The following is a 15455-nucleotide window of genomic DNA, read 5'->3' on the forward strand; positions in this document are numbered from 1 at the left end:
TGAAATCACACCCGTGTGAACTGGGTGACCATAAACAAAACACGTAAACGGACAGACACGTAAACTAACAAAGCCAGTTGTAGGAGTGGTTTACACCACTCAAAAAAAGCACAAAGATGGGAGAAGTCATGCAACTCAGGTCTACTCCCCAGACAGAATGTAACTGGGGACATTGCCATTACAACGACTTCACACATTTCAACCCATCTTCATATCCTTACTGTGCTAAAATAAAGGTTAATAAAGGTTGAAAAGATTTAATTCCAAGCGGCTCCAGATTATTCAGCCTCAACATCTCCCTATAGTCACAACTGACAATGAACTATATCTAGTTCTGCAGGCCAATTCATTATCAGATTTTTTTTAAATGATCGTCCCTCACAAGTGCAAGCTCATCAATGAGTTGCCTCAAGGCCTTGTGAGAATTCATCAGCGTCTCAGTGATGAATTCACGGAGACAGTGACGCTCCACTCTGATGACTTTGTTCACATGAACCTGACAGTGTGATTGCTGTGATGAGGGGTGTCTCCTTTCCTGTCCATTCTATGGTGGTTAAGTAAGGTAGTTTTTTACTCATTTATAAAGCGCTTTTCAAACAAAAAGGTGCTGTAGTGTACAATGAGCAAAGACATCACTACCATGGCCCTTTGTCCACCAAAAGAACTTTGTTTCTATAAGCGGTCCTGTTCTAGATTCTTGGAACCGTGGTGGTTTCACGGAACCGTCCACTATCGGCCCGTGTTTCTCTTTTAAGCAGAACCATTTGTAATCAAAGATATGTCATGAACGAATTATGCATTCAATGGGCAACCAGTGAAGAGCGGTCAGGCCCAGCAATGGTATAATATGTGACCTAGTATGCGAGTAGTGTAGGATGGGATGAACACACACACACAGTTCTGCCTCAGTAAGAGAGCGACAGTTTCTCTCCGCAGTCGGCTCGGATCGTTACTTGAAAATATGCTTTTTCTGACACAGCGTGAGACGTGGGCCGAGGGAGGTTAGCAGATCATTGTGACTACTGACCCACAGTATGTTGTGACTACTGACCCACAGTATGGAGCTGGCTGGTCCACAGGCAGGTCAGGTCGGAAGGAAAGGAGTAAAATCAGTTACAAGTATTTTGATTATGTAAACTTCTACAGAAAACGACAACAACTCTGGATTCACAGAATTCGCTAGGTTCCCAATTGCAAATGTCCAGCCAGCTGGCACATTAAAAAGGACAGACAAATCATTAGTTCTTCTTCCCAGTGCTTATATGCTCCATTTGTCCTAAATTTGGATCAAATGAGCACAAAAATAATAATATCCCTTGTCGGTTTGCGTATCCCTCAATACTGCAATGCTCGCTTTACTCAATTCAGCTACCTTTTGCAGTGGCTTTTCCATGCCAATTCCATTGCATAATAATTAACAATTCCACAATAGGACAGTGTTTCAGCCCAATGCTGTGATTTCAAAACTATGCAATCGACAAAACAAATAAGGTCCACTCGTTTCATATGCATGCCATGTATTCATTTCCATTCCATTACGACCAGAGCTCACACTAGTGCAGATGCAGAAAAATAAACAATTCTAGAGATTTCAATAAACATTTCTAATTTCTCCAGCATTAGTCAATTCTTATATCCCCGGTTTCCGATAGTCCTTTGTGTGCACCTTATATATTCATTATGTGAAACATATACTACAATAGGCATAGTCAGACATTTATTTTAAACGCCTGAATGCTAAGAAAATTTGATCTGAAAGTGTAAGCCTATAATAGCATATTGTCTATCCTACTAAAGGCCTATTCATAGTCTGGATTTCCGGTGGTGAGGTGACCACCGCTCCGGTGGTGAGCTGACCACCGGAGCTGAAATAAAGTTGAGTAAAAAAAAAAAGGTGAGTAAAAACAGAGAGAAGGGCTGGAGCAGTGGAGGTGGTTTGCTCGTGACGTCATGTTGTAGTTCGGTGGTCACCCCACCACCGAAAAGCCAGACTATGAATGAGCCTTAACTAAACAGATTAACACTTTCCCTCCCATTCATGAGTTACACAAGTTAATTGATTGTAGAACAGCTTCTCTCCCAATAACGAGTTACGTTTTCATTGTTTAATTTGCGATTTTAATACGTTTTAAGAATTACGGGGACAGAGTGGGATATGTGACGCGTTGGTATGACGTCACCGCAAAATTGATTGTCGCACTGGCACGCAAAGGGTTCTGGGAAGCGGATTTTCATGAAAAGGAACGATGATGTCAAACTGTTAAACAACAATATGTGTTGGGACCAGGCAGCACCAACGTCACTGAAAGCCAAGGAGCAAGTGTCTAAACACAACTACTGCACGTTATTGCATAAGACACACATGTAGGATTCATCGCCTGCAAAATATAAAGAGGTTTGTTTTTACTCTCAAGAACTTTTTTTTTTTGGATCAGATGAAGAGCTGTACACATCAACAAGTATCATAACAACTCATCATCGGAGACAGAACATCTGGCGCAGTCTGGATGAAAACACACTTGACATAAAGGCTGATGTCTGGTACAATCAATGATGTGTTAATATAATATAAACTCACATTATGTACAGATAGGCTTGTGCAACAATATTTTTATGTTGCATTTAGAATGATGTTCATAATTTGGAGTGCCATTAAGCCGACAAATTGGTGTGGTTTGGGCCATTGAATTGAACCGTCCCCCTGACCAGCTGGGGCGCCTGATGGAGGGGAAAGAAACTGGTCGGAATAACGTGTTCCTTCTACACGCTACATCTGCCCGGGGAAACTCCCCCAGGTGAAAAGAAGCAGCTTGGACTCCTCATGCATAGGACGCATGAGGTCAGTCCGCTGCCCTCCCTCCAGTGGCGAATATATCGACGGTGCAACGCACCGGGACCCAGCGCTCCCAAGGGGCCCATGAAGGGGGAAGAAGAAGATAAGAGTCAAGACGACGGTGAAGGCCTGGTTTCAGAGGCTACTCGGTCGCAGGGAGAGTAATACCAAGGAACTGACTATAAACAGCTTCAAGTCCGTACTACTTCCGTGTTGCATAACAGTGACACCACTGCCCACTCCTCCTTGGTATCTTTACCACCTTGTTTCAACGTGTGTGTTACTGTGTTCATGCGCTGCCTATTTTGTCACGTTCCGTCGCGCTAATGAAACACTAGATGGGATTAGCATGTCATGTCAGCACTATCAGAAGATGTAACCCAGGTCAAGTAATCTGTCACTCTGCAAGTTTAACTAAAGCTTTTTCCATCTGTCCAAAGTCATTTCTGATAGCCTGCAGGCTGCAGCCCTGCACTTACAGACATTAGATACATACTGTACAGATTGATTGAAAGTGAAACATACAAATTGATGTAAACATACATACAGATTGAAAATTTTTGCGAACGCAGTGATTGCGAACGCAGTGAGCATTTACTATGAGACCCAGCAGATCATGTCTGTCTGTGTGTGTGTGTGTGTGTCTGTCACGCTGTAACACCACCCACCCACCACCAGAGGGCGCAGCTGTATCACACACAAAAACACACATGCACGCACACACACACGCACGCACGCACACACACACAGTCACACACACACAAAACTTAACTTAAAAAAAAACTTCCTAAAAAAAAAACCTTCAAAAGGAAAACGCACACACACACAAAACTTTAAAAAAAACTTAACTTAAAAAAAAACTTAAAGGAAAACGCACACACACACAAAACTTAACAAAAAATTAACTTAAAAAACTTACGGAAAACGCACACACAAAAACTTTAAAAAAAATTAACTTAAAAAAAAAACTTAAAAAGGAAAAACTTTAAAAGGAAAAACTTAACTTTAAAAAAAACTTAAACACAAAAAAAGAGAACTAAAAAAAAAAACGTAATTTATTCTAATTGTTGTTTTTGCAATTTACGAGCTGCGTTCGCTTCCCGCGTTCGCGCGTCTTACTTGTACTAACAGATCACTTAGGTACAGTTCAAAGACGTGTTTGGTACAATGAAACGAGACGCACCGCACCACAATATTTTATTTTTTAGGGGGACAAAACAAAATACGTCTCCACGTGGTTTGGGCTTAAGGAGCACACATTAACCTGGACATATTTTGTGGATTTACTCCTGCCTTGTTTCTCAGAAATGTAAATAGAGAAATGTTTCAAATGAACCTATAACGTTTGAAATCATTTTCTCAAAACAAGTGTACTATATGCCAGAGGTAGCCCGATTTGAAAACTTCACTCCATGAGAGATTCATTACAGAACATTCAAGCTCCAGAGACACCTATGGGAATCCCATGGGCATGGCAAGTTCCCAGTGCCAGATAACTGTGTGATGGCCAAAAATATTGTCAAAACTTGACTATTGTAACTCCCTCCTTACTGGCCTACCGGCATGTGCACTTAAGCCTCTCCAACTGATCCAAAATGCCACAGCTCGCTTGGTCTTCAACCAGCCAAAATTCTCACACGTCTCCCCCCTTCACTCCCTCCACTGGCTCCCGGTCGCTGCCCGCACAGAATACAAAAATCTGATGCTGGCATTCAAAGCAACCAAAGGTATGCCCATATCTTGCAAGTATGATAGAACCCTACAAACCCTCCCGCGCACTCAGATAAGCCAACGCAGGGAAGCTGGAAGTACCTTCATTAAAAAACGCAGGGACAACGCTCCACACGTCCAAAACTCTTCTCCCTTCTGGCTCCAAAACTATGGAATGCACTTCCCATTACAATCAGAACTGCAGCCTCACTCCCAATCTTCCGCCGTAGTCTGAAAACCCAACTTTTCAGACTCCATCATGGCCCGTAGCACTTGCCCTAGCCCCTTAGATAAGCACTTTATGTAGACTTAGATAGCATTTTATACAGACGTATAGCATGTTATGTAGACAGTACTAGAATTACATTTTATGTAGTCATAGCACTTTATAGTATATATGTATAGTATAGTATGTATAGTTTATATGTATAGTTTCATTATATAGATATTCCACGGTTACGTGGAATATCGTTCACACACACACACACACACACACACACACACACACACACACACACACACACACACACACACACACACACACACACACACACACACACACACACACACACACACACACACACACCTTGTTAGTAGAGAAATGTTTGTCTTCCACTGAAACGGGCACAGAGGAGCTGCTTAAACAGAAATCCTGTTAATACGTGGGTGGAGGTCAGGATTGCCCATCAAACCATTACACTCACATTAGTTTACAATACTGGAGTCTTGTATTAGAATATCTAGATAGGGGATTGTGGATTTAGCATGCACGTACAATATAAGGCCCCGTTTAGACGACTACGGTCTTGAGAGAAAAGATCAAATAATATCAGATGCGCCTTAATTAACTCATAAGCCAACTAAAAAAGAGGCACCCCAAAATCTATCATCAAAGACGTCACATGCACCCTAGACTACAGCAGCCAGAGACAAACATAGCTACTACCAGCAGGCTGGTATCAGTTTTGTTATCAAGTCAAGTGATGAGGTAATTGGTTATTACTTTTTCCCCACAGACACAGATTGTTGACGGCTGTGCAATTGGAAGTCATTTTGCACCGGTAAATCTGCCATAATGCAGTCCGTACTAGTGACAAACACGGACGGCATGAGCTCGGTGAGCTTTCAACCGGTGCTTCACTTTATAGTTAATCTCACTTGAGATAAAAATACAGGATGAGAGCAAAAATACAATCATCCATCTCCCTTTAAAATGGATGAAAGCTTGTCCCCTAAAAATATAGAAAGATAAAACAAGTGCATGCAAGAGTTAAGTCATCACAAATATAGAGGACATGTCCTCATCGTGAATGACTGAGACTTGACTACGAGTCAGAAGGTACAGACACAATGAAGAGAAGGGGAGAGATATTGTTGTATGTCAAAGGTTTCTCCCTATGTGGGGATTACAGAAGCATAAAAGGCAAACCATAGAACACAGTCGCTGTCGGGTGAAAACCATATATGTCCAAAACCTTTACTTTTCAGGAAATGCAGTGCAATTTGTGAGCTTCGATAGCCTTTTGCGCGACACTGTGTAACGGTTTCCTCAGTAGCTTATTTGGGGTGCCAGGCAGGCGAGTACCTACCAGAGAGGAACTTAGCCTCTCCTTTTTTTGTGTAGCTAGGTGGTGTCAAGGAAAACGAACAAAGGACTCAATAAAATAACCTTAAATGTGTTGGATTGGAACAGTCTTTGTATTGAAACCAGGGGTGGGTTAGGTTACATTGGCTTTCAAAGAAAATAACAAAATAAATCAAACAAATAGCATTCAAAATTCTGTCTCAATTCACTTCCAGAGCCAATCATAAACCCCTACCAAAATATACTCAAAGTTTTCACTCAATGTTCAACTCAAAAACCTTCCAAATTGGAATAATTCAACCTTAAAATAAAGCAAAATGAGTCTTCAGGAAATAAACCAGTCCAATTCAAATAAAACAAAACAAACGATCCTCTTCAATTTTCAATGTTAATGGGAAATATCCTCTTGCTGTTTAGGCAATGGGGATCAAACTCCTCTTGCTCTCAGTAAAGTAGGCCTACTTTCCATATATGGAGTTGGGTTACTTGTATGTTCCTTAGGTGAATATGGTTAACTCAAAACAGGCAAATCCAAGAAATCCTGAAGGACAACTCCTGCTCCAAACAATTCACTCCTCAGCTCCAATTCTCCCTGGATTCCAAACGCAGTGGAGCTTGAAGATCTACAGGCCTGCTTCTCCAGTTAGTGAATTATATAGTTTGTTTAGGTAGTTTGCTCCAACTTGAGCCACTTCAAGGATACAATAAAAACACTGGGTAAAGAATGTTGAGTAGAGTGCTGGACAACTGTCATGAAGTGCTGCTGCCAGCCTACAAACCGTTTCTCCCCCACCGAGTGACACACCAGTGGCAACTTCAGTCCTGAGCAGGGAGATTGCCAGGTGTCCATCATCGTTAAGTGGTGATGGCCTGTTAATTATTCAATTAGTCAATTAAGAGTCAATTGTGACTCTGGCCGTCACAATTGTATTACGGCAAAGTATAAAATAGTTTATGGGAAAATACTACATAGGTTTCTGTCGGGCAGCTACATTATTAAAGGATAAACTGCAGAATGGAATGAAAGCACTTTAAATAAATGAGATAAAAAGGAATCAATGACATATCATGAATCTGAAAAGCCTAACAGTGGTTTCCTTGAGTACGGGGGTGCAGAATAATCACAATCACAATTGTTTTGAGGTTGTCAAAAATCAAGATGAAAAAGAAAATCTGAATAACTCACTTTCCAGACCATTTCTAAAGAAAGCCTTATCTAAATCTACTTACAAAGATGCCTTTATTCTATCTTTGTATCTTTACCTCGCCTAAAAACATGTTACACAAGATCGTATAAGCAGTGCCAGAGATTGTGTTTTCATCCACCGTCTCTGCCAGCACGTTCTCAGTGTGATATCAATCCAACATGCCATACGGTTATCCTGCAACTAATAACCTTGTGTGTAGTGGGGAGGGGCTCCAATTAATCCATTATTGTCAAAGTGTGGTCACATAAAAAAGCATACAAAACAATCATATAATAGAGCACATTCAATGTGAAGTTATACAAGGGTATAGCAGTGATAATTCAGGAGTAATTTAACCATTTCTATAGATTATGTAACCAGACCACATTTAAAGGACCACTTCACCACTTTTCAACTTCTCTTCCTATAATTGGTCCTAACTAATGTTCATGATAAAATACCACCATTTTTTCCAACTCAGTCTGTGTCTCATAGGAAGGCTGTGGGCAGTTCAGAAACCCGTCCACCAGTGACATCATCGATGGTGAATCCAAGCTAATAGAAACGGCAGGCTTTCTTTTCCTGAAAAGTTGCAATGCAAAAGTTGAAGCCATCATTCTCACAATAATACAAATCTAAATATATTTTAAAACAAATCTTGTTTTAAAAAAAAAATCTGCCTAACGATGATGTCACTGGTGGACGGGTGTCCGAACTGCCCAAAGCCCTCCTATGAGACACAGACTGAGTAGGAAAAAATGGTGGTGTTTTATCATGAACATTAGTGAGAACCAATTATATGAAGAGATGTTGAAAAGTGGTGAAGTGGTCCTTTAACACAACCAAGTGCAAAAACGCTAACAGAATTATTTAAGCCACAATAACATCTCCTGACGTAGAGCAGAGGTTCCCAAACATTGAATTGCCTTCTAGGACCCCTAAATAGAATAGCCATGTAGCCTCTGTCCCCTAGATAAAATAAACAAATAGATAGAACTATAGTAACAAATAGATAGAACTATAGTAGACTATTTCGCTTTAATATATTCTACTTCAGTCATTTAGTCATTAAATGGTGGCCACCCTCCAGCAGTTGCATTGAAAACGCAATGACTCAAAGAATCAACGATTATTTTTAGTCAAACAGCCCTAATTCCTTAAAAGATGAATTGCACAGCCCTAGTAATAACTAAGAATATGTATGTGTATGGAAATATAAATGAAAGAATCCAAGTTGTGTTTGTGCATAATATGTGAATTGTGAACCCACCACCCATTCCCTGCTGAGAAATGAGCATCTCAGAATGTTGGTCTAGCCTATATTTAGATCAAACAACAACCTCCTGCTGCCTGATTATAAGAAGAATGTGTTTTCTTTCATTCCATAAGCCATCATAACAACTGCATATTTGAATGAAAGTATAACAAAACCTGTATATATTAAAACATAGTAATCCAATTTGATTTATTTGAATTGTACAACAGTTATTATATAACATATGCATACTATGGTAGTTATTTCCAAGGGAAAGATATCAATTAGTTGTTGTACCGGTGAGGTAAGAAACCCTAGGGGTGCTTGTGCAAAAACATTGTGCAGTGATGCAAATACGGTGCGTTTCGCGTCCCTAGACGCAACATATTGATAAAGGACGCAACTGTGTCCGTTTCCGGGGGTCCCTGGATGCACTACTGTATTCAGTACTGTACTGTACTGTAACAAGAATCCAAATTAAATTAAATTAAAAAAAATCACGATCCATTGGCACAAATTATTTTGCGCCAATAGTATTTAATTACTTCCTGTATTAACGAAAACATCATGTGTGATGACGTGTAGAGGTACACATGAAGCTTGATTAAATTCACCCGTTTGATTCTTATATCTGCTACTGATTACAGAAATCTTCCGTTTTTAATCCCATTCAAGATGACATCCAGGCAGTAGTCTACTTGCCAGAATGTGAACCCGGACATTTTGAGTACCTCAAGGTGTTATGTTAGAAATGTTGAGTATGGGTCCCCAGCATTTAGAAACTGCTGGATGCTAACTTGCATATGTTAGGAAACTTTCATAATTAGCACAATAAGCTGGGGTACCATTAACATCCCATATAAGGCAACATTTTCAACATTTTATTATGCTTTAAGCAGCATGTGACGGGTCAAACTAGTATTGCAAGCATTATTTTTGCACAAAAATCACTCCTTAGGCTAAAATTGGCCATAGCCAATGTGCTGCTGACCTCATCATATTTGTGATTACGGCTATGGACGTTTTTAGCTGAATGAGTGTTTTTCGTGCAAAACTAACACACAACAACTTCTGTAGTCAGGGGTCATCAACAAAGTATTCTAGAAAACAAAACTGCCAACAAGTCAGATCACCCCCCCCCCACCCACACACACACACACACACACACACACACACAATTTACAATTTAGGCATTTAGCAGACGCTCTTAATCCAGAGCGATTTACATTAAGCAATAACAAAAAGCATGGCATACATCACATATATAAAAAGTAGTTATCATGAATCATGCGTAAACTAAGAACGTAACAGTGGAGTATCTATGTAAACTATACATACTATACTATATAATATATTATACATGTGTACTATAAAGTGCTATGACTACATAAAGTGCAATTCTAGAGCTGTCTACATAACAAGCTACATAACACACACACACACACAGTCACACACACACACAATGCTGTGTACAAGCACTGAAGACAATATTAACATGCCACAGAGGTACAGTATAGGCTGTTGTATTAGGCCTCGACCTGACTAACATTAAAGGCAAAGACCTTGTAATCTAAATTTCTGAGCCGTTTTTACTTATGAAACATTTGGAATTCATAATAAGTAAATCAACATATCACATAATCTCATTCAACATTTCAAACTAGAAATGGTCCTCCCAATAGGATGAGATAGGACTCCCTCTATAGAATCAAAAGCCTAAGCTAAAGTGTCAGGGACTTGTATCTTTTCCATTAAATCAGAAATGAAGAAACAAATGGCTCCTATTCACCCATTAGAACTGGTGTTTATTTGTTGAAATCTGCTGGCATGTTACTCTTCAGACAGATTCTAGCTACAGAAAGCAGAGGAGATGCAGTGCTTTTGGACCATAGTGAAGTGGGGTTTATATTGTGTAGTGATTTTTGTTTACAATCGATTGTGCATCATTCTCCGGCAATTAATTGATGCTCGGTTATTTGACAGCACTGGCTTGTTGATGGGCTATTTTCGCCAAAGAGGTTTGGCGGAAAAAAGGGTCCTGGGCTGGCTGTGGGCCTCCTATTGTGAAATGGCTTTGCCTTTAAAAATAACAAATAAAGCCTAGTATGTACAAGCTCAAAAAGCATTGCATCGTGTTATGAACTTGTAGATCTAACAGCCCACTTCACGTTTTGGCCAATAACTCTTGAACCATCTGTCATAATGTTATTGTCTCCACCAGGCCGAAGGCATGGGGAGAGTATGTTTTGCACTCCGTCCGTCCGTGTGTCCGTCTGTGGACAGCTCTGGCAACGTTGGCTTGATCACAGCCAAACTGTGCAGTGTGCACACACTCCCTGGATGCCGGAGCTGAACCTCTGCCCCAGATTTTTCACATGGGCCTGTTATAGCGCCACCAGGAGGCAGACTTTTGCAAAACACATTTTTTGACAGTACACCTACAGATTTTGTCCAAACATCATCGCGCAAATTGGTACACTCTCTATAGCCATTAAACGAAACAGGTCTTTCAGATTTCTCATAATCCATCCTGATTGGCTGAGAATGGCTTCCAAAGTTTGCAGGAGTTCTCCGTTTTGATTATTATTTTTACAATTTTTTGCCTCCTGGTGCCCCAGCAGTAGCCCCCACTTTGAAACCCTTCTGCAAGCTTTTTTTTTTTTTTTTTACTAGAGTGCATATCACTGATATGTATCAGCCTGCTAAGATATGCCATCTCCCTGAGCAGGCCTTATCTCACCTTTGGGCCAATCAGTCTCCGGGGACATCCCAGTGACAGATCTATCACCCTATCATGGGGCAAGAGGACAACCCCCATTCAAACCAATTCTGCCCTCCCCAAGGCAAGCAGTAATCAAATACCGTACCTGCTATCAAGAGAACTAGAAACGGATAGATGGTCACGTGAGTGTGTGTTTGCATTTGAGTGCATGCGAGTTGAGTGTGAATGCATGAGTGAATGCACATGAGGGTGTGCGTGCGTGAATCCATGTGTATGGCTATGAGTGGATGTGTGTGTGTGTGTGTGTGTGTGTGTGTGCGCACACACACACACACACACACACACACACACACACACACACACACACACAATCAATAGCCAGTCTCCTGTGTGGGGATAAAACCAGCATTGGATATCAAGAGTTCAAAGGTCACAGCTTCCTGCTGTATCATCTCAATATGCATGTCTGGTGTTCTCTTCGATAACAATAACAATATTTCCAGAGCATGCATCATAAATGGCCTCATTTGGGTTTTTGAAATAAATAGTTTAAAACACACTTTGTTATAATCACATGCAGGCTTAGAACACTACGTTCTACAGAAAAATGGTCTGGGTTGCTACCATATACAGTAGAACCAGAAGCTCTAAATTGGGTCGGGAGCTAAACGTTTTCAGCTCAATTCCGTAAAAAGGCCTGAGGGTCATGTACAACAAAACACTGTTGCCAATTATTATGCCAAGTATTATTTGTCAAATATTTCAACAATAGCCCCCATTCAAATTCATACACAGTAGAGGAGGTAGTCCGAAAAACACAAAATACTAATATTTCCAAGTTTCTATTTTGCTTATTAGCAAATAAATAAAGCTTGTCCATTCAGACACATTCCAGGTTGATGTGTCCATAAACAAAATCACACCCATGTGAGGGGCGCTCGTTATCATCATACGTCATCATACATCATCTCATTCTCAACCATTGGCGCATCTCCCATTTGCATCCTCACTTTTGTCTTCAATGTTCGTGTTTACACACTTTTGTCTTCTATGTTTGTGTGTACACAAACACTCAAAGCAGGGCATAGGAGGGGCTAGCACCCCTCAACAATAATCATTGTTTAGTAAGTGTTGTGCTGTTTCATCATTATGTTCGAGGGGGAAAAAAACCTTATGTCAATTCATATCAATGGAGAGAAGAAAAAAAAAAAGAGTCTCCTTTGTGTCTCCATAGGGAACCACTGGTGGTCATCAAATTATTGGTTTAGGATTGTGACAAAAAAAAATAACATCCATGGATAAGAAAAGTCATTTTGGGGGTGAACTATCCCTTTAAGTCTAGTGGGGCAGCCATCTAGAAGAGGTGTGCGTGTGTGTGTGTGTGTGTGTGTGTGTGTGTGTGTTTTAACCAAAATACAGCGGGAAGGCAGTGTGATTCTGCACGTGAACAGCACCACACTACTCCAGTGACCGAGTTCTGCTGGTACAAAGTTCTGTAAACACAGAGCTAAGTTACATACTATGGCATTACAAGACCACTGCCTCCCCAAATGTCTGGGTTGTGGGTTCATCACATTTCTGTTGAATATGCACCTCATACGCACATTTATAATGGTACAGTTTGTCTGGCTTGGTACTCTCATACTGACTGTACTGTAGAACAAACAGTTTTTGAGAAAAACAACATTACACAAAACCAAAACCAACATCACAGCCACAGCACTCCGACGAAACCCATTAATGTTTCTGTACTGGACAGCTCGACAAACTTTGTATTCACGCACGCACGCACGCACACACACACACACACACACACACACACACACGGCACACACAATTATTTTGCCAGGTTCAAAGTGGTTAAGACTATACTACACTACACTACAGGTATGTGGGTTTTTATAAATATTTAACCAATAAAAAGTACTAACCAGACCTGACTAAATAATAACTACATTTAATCCACTGGAATGGATGGAAATGGAAATGTTTGCCATTTCCTGAGAAAGCAAGCATTTTGGACATACAAGGTTTAGCTGCGTTCTTCTCATCTCTAGTCTAGCTTGGGAGGTGCTATTATCCAGCAGACAGATGGCAGGTGGTGGGCATCAGGTGAGTTTCCTCTTGGCTGTCAGCAGGACCTACTGTATACAAGACACTACCTGGCATAGGCCCACAATAACATACTGTAATACATAACCCGTAGCGTGTGTGTGTGTGTGTGTGTGTGTGTGTGTGTGTGTGTGTGTGTGTGTGTGTGTCGTGACTGTAACCATGTGTGTGTGTGTTGTTATGTGTGTCTGTTACACATGCATGTTCAGTGGTGCATGTTTTATGTAAAGTTGGCTTTGTGTTAGTAAGCCCCTTTGGGTTTTTTGGCCACTCCCGCACTTTAGTTTATTGCTTTGCTTTTCCAATCAGACATCTGAGGTCTCACAATGTGGCCAACTGGCCATCATGGGGCAATGGCATGCATTGCTTACTCTATCAGTCATATATATGACATCATCATGTCTGACATCATAAGCAGCATCACGAATTACATCACACGTCTCACAGTCAAATTACACTAAAAAACATCACTTGTGTTAAGTGAGGGGCGCTCTTAATATCGTCATAGATCATAATTCTGTGCTCAGCCAATCAGCTGAGCACATACCGTGCTCAAATGGGTATACACACAAAGCTGTGCATAGGAGGGGCCCCTCAAAAAGGGAGGTGTTCTACTAATCCAAGTCCAAATGATCCGGCTACAGTATATGAGATGAGCTTCTGATGCAGCCTAGTAATATTCAAAGACATACAGTAATTGTACTGTGTAGGCTATATAAAATGTCCCAATCACATACTTCCAACTATGCTACACCATGGGGTGCTTCTGTTATTATAGAAGCCAATCAGATCCTGAAATGAATTGATCGTCCTTATATAAAAGTAATTTTGTCTATGAGCTCTCAAATATTGTATGTATGCTTAGGTTTGCAAGCCTATAGTGTGTTATAGTCCTTTATTTTCTATGACATGCTGATAATATAATCACATGTATTATGCTACGGTAGCCTAACACGGACAGAGTCTACTCCACATCCCAAGAAACGTCAGCTGAACCACTGCCACGGGCTACTATAGCCTTACTGCTCACTCACACTCGTCGAAAGGAGATGAAACGAGTTTTAATCAAATTAACAAGGTTATAACTCGCCCATGCAGCGTCAGGAATACAGAAAGGGTGCACTTTATGTCAGCATGAGAGGAAAGATAGCAAGGCTGTCTGATGTCGGGGGGCGGGGAAGGAAGATGAGCAAAATTAAGCAGGAGACTGGAGGAGAACGCATATTTTGGACGACACTGACTGAAACCGAGGAAATCTTCACAAAATCACTGCTCACTGATAATAACAAATGAACTGCAGCTGTGTGAGCACCGAGCAGCCTTTTATTTCTATTAAAGCGGAACGGGGAATGAGGCTGAATGGCGATATGTTGCTTGGAGGAGACAGGTGTCTTCTTCTCGATAGAATATCGACCAGTCCACTACATATAATTAAAAATGTAATTTTTCTAAGATAGCCAATTAAGAGCGACGCGCTGTGTTCAACAAAATCATCTTCAAGATGTGCATGTAAGCATCCGTGCAACAAACAACGCACCAGGCCAGCGTGGGTTTGTCAAATAAATCACATAAAGAGAAGACATGTTTGCCACTTCATTCACACAGATGTCCGAACTTATAAGGCAAAGCTCTCCACAGGCTGAACAGCAACCCAACCACCAAGACAATAGATAGAAGAAAAACATTGTCTTGATATTCTCAGCCGAGCCTGGTGCTGTCTGTGGGTTTCACTCACAGGGCTCACGCACCGCACGGACTCACCCTTGTGGGATGGATGTATATTCCAGTGAAGAAGCGAATCCATGAAAGAAAGGTGGAAGAAGAAATCGTGGCCCCGAAAACGTGTGCGTAATACTACTACTACTCGGTGGGCTCACATACAGCCACACAGTGCACGGCTGGGTTTGGTGGTGCTTTGGCGTTGAGTGTGTGTGCGTGAGGGACATAGGGTATCGTTTTGCCCTGAGTTGTGATATAAGGCAATATTTGCCATGTGCCAGTTTAACGTTGGCTACACTTTATAAACAGGCAGAAGGAGGATCTCGTGAGTC

The 15455-nt window shown here is 41.0% G+C and overlaps 1 protein-coding gene across 2 annotated transcripts in view; it reads right to left on the minus strand.

The window, feature by feature from the left end:
• plppr1 (phospholipid phosphatase related 1) overlaps window positions 1–15340 on the minus strand; it is a 76842-nt gene extending 61502 nt beyond the window's left edge. For both annotated transcript variants that reach the window (XM_079524749.1, XM_079524750.1), the window contains exon 1: window positions 15166–15340. The gene's annotated coding sequence lies outside the window, so the exon portion shown is untranslated. The remainder of the gene's footprint in view (window positions 1–15165) is intronic.
• Window positions 15341–15455: the final 115 nt, after the last annotated feature.

This window comes from Electrona antarctica, assembly GCF_951216825.1.
Source record: "Electrona antarctica genome assembly, chromosome: 16".
NCBI lineage: Eukaryota > Metazoa > Chordata > Actinopteri > Myctophiformes > Myctophidae > Electrona > Electrona antarctica.